The sequence below is a fragment of the Amblyomma mixtum genome, chromosome 3, assembly GCF_055824585.1.
Source record: "Amblyomma mixtum isolate Tamu chromosome 3, ASM5582458v1, whole genome shotgun sequence".
NCBI classification, from domain to species: Eukaryota; Metazoa; Arthropoda; class Arachnida; order Ixodida; family Ixodidae; genus Amblyomma; species Amblyomma mixtum.
This window is the reverse complement of record NC_143014.1, coordinates 141,370,586-141,376,610: the sequence shown is the minus strand read 5'-3', so window position 1 is coordinate 141,376,610 and position 6,025 is coordinate 141,370,586. Positions and strand designations below refer to the sequence as shown.

The following is a 6,025-nucleotide window of genomic DNA, read 5'->3' as shown; positions in this document are numbered from 1 at the left end:
ACGAACCGGTAAATGACCCTCACAGGAGACATTCACCACTTTGTTCTTGATTTGTATCTCCTGTCTCAATCAGCAGGAGATTAATCACGGATTAACCGCAATGTCGCGAAAATTGGTCGACGCCATTGGCTGAAGGACTTCCTTTGAGAGGCATTTTTTCTTCAGTTCTTGAGCTGCATCCGACTATAGCATAACATCGTACGATGCTGGAAAGTTCACGGGCGTTAGCCACGGATTAACCGGATTAAGCATGGCGTCATTACAATCGGTCCACGCCATTGGCTGGACGGTCTCCTTTGAGGGGCATTCGCCGCTTTGTTCTTGAGTTGTATCCTGCCTTCCCACAAGAGCAGGGGGGGGGGGGGGGGGGCGTTATGCGCGGCCTGCCACTCCGCAATGGGATGCGACTGTAGGCAGCGTCCCCGCACAGTCGGTAGCAGAAGCATGCCGTCGGCCTGCGGCGCTGCCCACTCGGCACGGAGCCCCGCCCCGCGAGGCGACCACAATAAGCGAGTCCCGTTTCACCTGAACGCACCGATGGTCCAAGCCGGCCCAGGTCCGCTTTCAAGGGGGCCCGTGTGCGTGGACACACAAACACGCGCGTGCGCGCTACCATGCGCGAGCGAGTCTCTCCAGGGGCTCTTGTAATGACGTTGTCCAGCCGAATTATACAAATTGACTATCTCCCCACGGCCACCGCCCCGTCCGAGCATCGCATGTTCTTGCGCGTCTTCGCCCCACTTCTGGAAGTCTCCATGTTTCATGTTTCGCCGCCCGACTACGCGGTGGGCCTTGCAATGGCGCTTTTCTGTTAGACTTCGGAGGAGTATACAGAGTTCTTTTTTGTTTCTTTTTCGAATCACAATACGCCGTTAACTTTTTCCTGTCTGTGTTAGCTTTAGCACTCAGTCATTTGTCCGACCAAAGGACTGATTCTGCTTGTGCTTCTAAGGATAAGGGAGTGTGCCTCACACGCCTTTGCTCACCTGGACCTTCCGGTCAGTGAAAGCGTGTTATGCTGACTGAGTTGTTGTTGTTGGCCCCTGTAGGAATGATTGTTGACTGCATTATTCCTTTTCTTCATAGCCTTTGCGGAACTTGTGTTTCATACTGTAGGCGAACATTTCTTTTGGGGCGCGAATTAACGGCAGGATGCCTTTTTACTTTGTGGAACAGCGGTTTTAGAAATATGTACCAACTGGCCCAGATCTCTAACCTACTGGAGCTGTTTATTAATAAGGTTAAGTTGCGAGTTATCTAGCGTGCGTACAGTCCAGAGTCCACCTTACCTCTCTGCTTCGTCTTCCTCCCAGCGTCGCTAGAGTCACTAAGCTTCCAGTAACTCTAGAGATCTTTAGTCGCCTTCCTCGCTAGGGTTGTCAGACGACTATGCTCTTTCCGCCGCGCGCGCCCGCCGAGCATCGCACGATAGTGGATCGCTAACAATACGGATACCGACCAAGATAATCTCGTGCCGAGCGCTGAGCCTTTTGTGATATTACATTGTCGATGACGCCAGGCAAGAGCCCGGCGGAAGTCCGCCCAAAAAAAGTAACGCTAAAAAAAGTGATCTCGACCTCAACCCTCATGTGAAGCGGAAGTTTTTATGTCGATAAAAGAGGTGATTTAACACGCCGTACTACTGACCGGATGCAATTTATCAACAGTGCTGCCGCGTTGGCATGAAACCTGAAATGATATGGCTGCCGTCATGGTATTGGAGCGCAAAACGGCCTGGAGTTAAAACTCCAGCTTAGACACAGCTTGCATGAGTCGGTTCTTAAAAGTCAAAATCAGGATCAGAATGAAGGAGGAGGTTCCAATCGCTATTCCGGCGCGCTGTTCTTCATTATGGCCGACCAACCAGGCCAAACTTCCGCATTACATGTGTGAATTGAGACTTCCAAATTCAGTCCGTGCTTCACTTCCACGTTTCTTCACTATAACTCATTACCATATTTTTAGGGGGGGAATATGGGATTAAAATGCGGCTTACAATGGACGTCTTGGCTTGAAAATTGCTACGGATATGTTTACAGTGCCTTATGCGTGCGCAGCCTTGCTCTGCATATTACACGTAGTGCTATGGCACTTGACAGGAAATTCATGTTAGCCTGCCGTAACTTTGCGCGACCAAAAATGCCAACGTAGTCAAGAAAACTATGCAACCTAAGTCCGAGGGCAAGTCATCAAAGCTACGTCGCCAATCACGTGCTCCGCAAGCCCAAATCTCCTGTCAAGTGCCGTTCTTTTCTGTACCACTGTCTACGCAGCTCAGAAGAGATCAGGAAGACGTTGGTATAGATGCAGTATCGCATACCAGGTGGAATGCAAGTGAATGCCGCAAGTCATTAGCGATCGTGCAGTTCACAAAGTTTCGAATTCTCTTGGGGACAAAATAGGCTGGGAAGCTTTTGACGAAGATGCGCAACGTATGTTAAAGATTCCCCCTTAACTCAGATGCGCGTGCTCTCTGCATGTACAATCTTATATTTGTAAAGAACTGCGTAGACACACGCTGGTCTTTCGAAAGGAGACTGCCTGTTCTGCTCCCTACGATCGCTGGGAATCTTCGTCAGTCTCGAAAACGACAGTCTCCGTGATGTGACCGGCCTGCAGGAGCACTCTAGAGAGCACCCAAAAGGAATCATTCGCCAGAGACTGGCTTGTACTCCACCCGCGTCGCTCGGCTGCGTTTCATATCTCTGCAGGCTAGACTGACCACTCCGTTTAACGCGATAGCGACGACACAAGCTGTGGACAGTCTCTCAAATAAATGCATCGTCGCGTCCTACAGTTGCGGCAAGTTGCGCTGTAAATAAAAAGAAAAAAGAAGGGCACACACTCCGTGCTTGCTTTTGTCGAAGTGCTTTTATTCGAAACGCTAAGATGGTCGGAGTACCTCAACGAGGTAGGTACAGTCTTTGTCAAAATTAACCAGGCTGCATGGTTTTGCTTCTCAGTCGTATATTTAAACTATTATGCCAGCCCTCAAGCTCTAAATCTCTGTATGGTAAGGAGAACCCCTGTCCTCAACTTCAAATAACTTTTCGACCTTAGGAAAAGCCGTAAAGGCTCTACTATAGAAATGAAAAGCAAACCATGCAGCCTGGTTACTTTTGACAAAGACTGTACCTGTATGCTGTAGAAACTAGTGTTGTGCGCACCTAGTTGGTTGACCGATTTATTTGGAGCTCATGGCGGCAAGTTCTGGACACGGGGTTTTCAGTGAGTTCTGCATGGTAGGACTGCCTAAAGCGAACTTGATCATTCTCTGAGCAGAGGTGCTATTTTAGTAGAGAGGTCGTCCAGTGTGTTTGGCGCACCACCACTGAAATGGAAAGACGTTGTTACATGCATAGCTTCGAAATGAGCGGATTTTACTTTTGAAAAGGCGGAACCTGAATTCTGATTGACTTCGTACGATCCACAATTGGCATTAAGATTTTTAAGCTTAGGTCAAAGAAAAAATAAATGTTTGACATTGGAGACCGGTATCTGGTGAGTGAGAGGCATATATAAGAGCTGTTTGAAACGTCGGGTCGGCGACTTCGACGCAAATGAACAATCTGCGACATTCTATGTATACGTAACACGCACATTCTATTTGAGAGCGAGATGCAACTTGTCGTGTTGATGAGCAGTGCCGATTGACGCCGCTTGCGTGTTGACCTTGTCCCGATGCACTTCCATGTACGAGTTACGCTGAAATAAAAAGAAAAAGCACATTTAGAAGATGGCTTCAATGCTCACGCTCACTAAGTATAAATTGCTTTCGATGAAAACATGCAGGGCGGGCAGTACATTGGAAGCTCAATTTCAAGACGGCAAGTTAGCATCGCTAAATTTTAGTCGCTCTCCCAGCTGATGTTCAGCAACGACCGAAACCTGTGCAACCATGGCTCGTGAGGTGCCGAACCTGGAGCGTGTGACTGGGATTTTAATAGTCTCTGTCACTGTTTCGATGAGCTCAGGATATGAAAAACGGCTCCAGTATAAAATGGCAGTAAAAAGGAAAAACAAAACCCATAAATTTCAAATTAAGCACACATAAAAAGCATGCTCTAAACTAAAAACAACCCGGACAGACGGCACTCACAAGCGGACGAGCAAGCCCCCCCCCCCCCCCCCAAAAAAAAAAAAAAAAAAAACGGGACAAAAAAGAATGTCTTCCTAGAGTTGGCAGTCACTTCTGGGCTCGAAGCTACAGATTTGGTTCCCACGCAATTGGGTCGGCAGAAGGTAGCATATATATCGGATTCGCTTGACTTTTTTTTTTTTTTTCATGGGAAAGGACGCCGAAGCGAGGGTCTCCCGGCTACGCCCTTATCCCAGTCCATGATCTCTAGCGCTCAAATACCTCCTGTATAATGATATCTTGCTGTAGCACTCTTCTTTCTCTCGGAGCCTTTTTAGCATTTGCAAAATCAGAGCTTCGTCAGACTGTTAAACATTCAGAACGCTCACTTTTACATGCACTTTTACATAGCGTGCAGGGCTTCGATCGCAGCCGAATGATAAGCTTCTTGCGCGCTCACAGCTTCGCATATAGGAGCCTACCGTTTCTATGAAGCCCCTCCCCGCCTCCTCAAAAAAAGAAAGGATTCTTGGACACTGTTCTTTGTGGAAAGGCTCTGGGAGAAAGCAAGAGAATGCTTGGATTGCAGTTATCTTGCTCTGTATATGTGCATAAAAAATTGAGGTATTTTCCAATGGAAGCGCTCTTCCGCTTCTCACAGGAAACTGCGCGTGTGCTCCTTACCTGCACTATGCTTATTAGTTGGTTTTTAATAACTGCGCTTCTTATAGCGTGACACCAAATTATCCTGTACAGTCATGACTATTTTTTACTTTTACTGCGTGTGGAAAATTTAACGTAAAGGTCTTGAGTGCACTGTTGACTAACTGCTAGAGAATTGAAGTAATGTCTAAAATAAGGAATGCAAACCGATGTATGGCTCTCAGTGCCGCTGAAACTTTGATAGGCACTTTTTGGCTGCGTAGAACCGCTAGGGGCTCTGAACACTGAAATTCCGAACATGAATGGGAGAAAGTAATGAGTATCACGGACACTACAAAGAACGAACGATCGAGCGAACGGATCAATCAATCAATCAATCAATCAATCAATCAATCAATCAATCAATCAATCAATCAATCAATCAATCAATGTCCGCAGGGGGATGCGTGATGTTGTGACGTCACCGTGGTCACGCCACTTTCATGTGACCACCCCTCAGAATGTTGTCATGTGACATTATGACATTGCAGAGCTTTTCCTTACTCCCATGGACAGCGCCGCTTCGGAGTTCGGAGCGAGTTCGGAGTCAGTGACAAATAAACATCCCGCACTACTCAGCTTCCTAAGTTATGAGTTAGTGAACTGCAGATGTAACGTGGCGGTGGTCGCACACTTTTCCTAGCGAGCTCGGACCTTTTGCCGCATCGGCCGCGTTTCGGCAAGCGCCCAAGTTTGCCGGCGGCCACATAAACGTTGGAATGATTTGTTTTCGCCTTGCTAGGAACACCGAATTCGCCTATTTTTACTCATTACGCGACGCCTCGCTGTTTTTCCGTGTGCAGCTCAACACATGCCTCGCTGACTATAGAGGGCATCGCGCACGTTAGCTCGAAGATGGCTGTCATGGTTATCCGGATAACTAGCCGAGATAAACATTGAGCATTTATTGCTCGGCCCATTGCAGCCACCACTCCCTGCCCATTTTCATGAAGGACGTCTTTAACGAAAATATGTACTACCAGCAAGAAATGAAACGCGAAAAGACAGTTGAGCCACGCACACAAAAGTAACAAATTCTTTGGAAAGGGAAGTTCTATACAAGCGGAGAGTAATGTCATTTCGGAAGCGTGATGACTCTTCTACAGAAGTGTTAACCGACCTCGCTTGTATTTGCTCTCTAGGAGCTAATATGTTGGCGTATTTGTGTGGCTTCCTCAGTTTTCTTGATCGCGTTTCATTCGTTGCTGATAGTACACGGAGCGAGCACTGTCAGCTGCCATTGTT

General features: G+C 47.5%; 1 long non-coding RNA gene across 3 annotated transcripts in view; it reads right to left on the bottom strand.

The window, feature by feature from the left end:
• Positions 1-2,962: 2,962 nt before the first annotated feature.
• Positions 2,963-6,025, bottom strand: part of LOC149352181 (uncharacterized) — a 55,503-nt gene continuing 52,440 nt past the window's right edge. For 2 of the 3 annotated variants that reach the window (XR_016289523.1, XR_016289521.1), the window contains exons 3-4: positions 3,601-3,705; positions 2,963-3,331 (exon numbers count right to left, since the gene is read on the bottom strand). This is a non-coding gene — a long non-coding RNA (uncharacterized LOC149352181). Of the gene's footprint in view, positions 3,706-6,025 lie in introns of all 3 variants that reach the window. The other variant, XR_016289522.1, reaches the window with a different exon arrangement.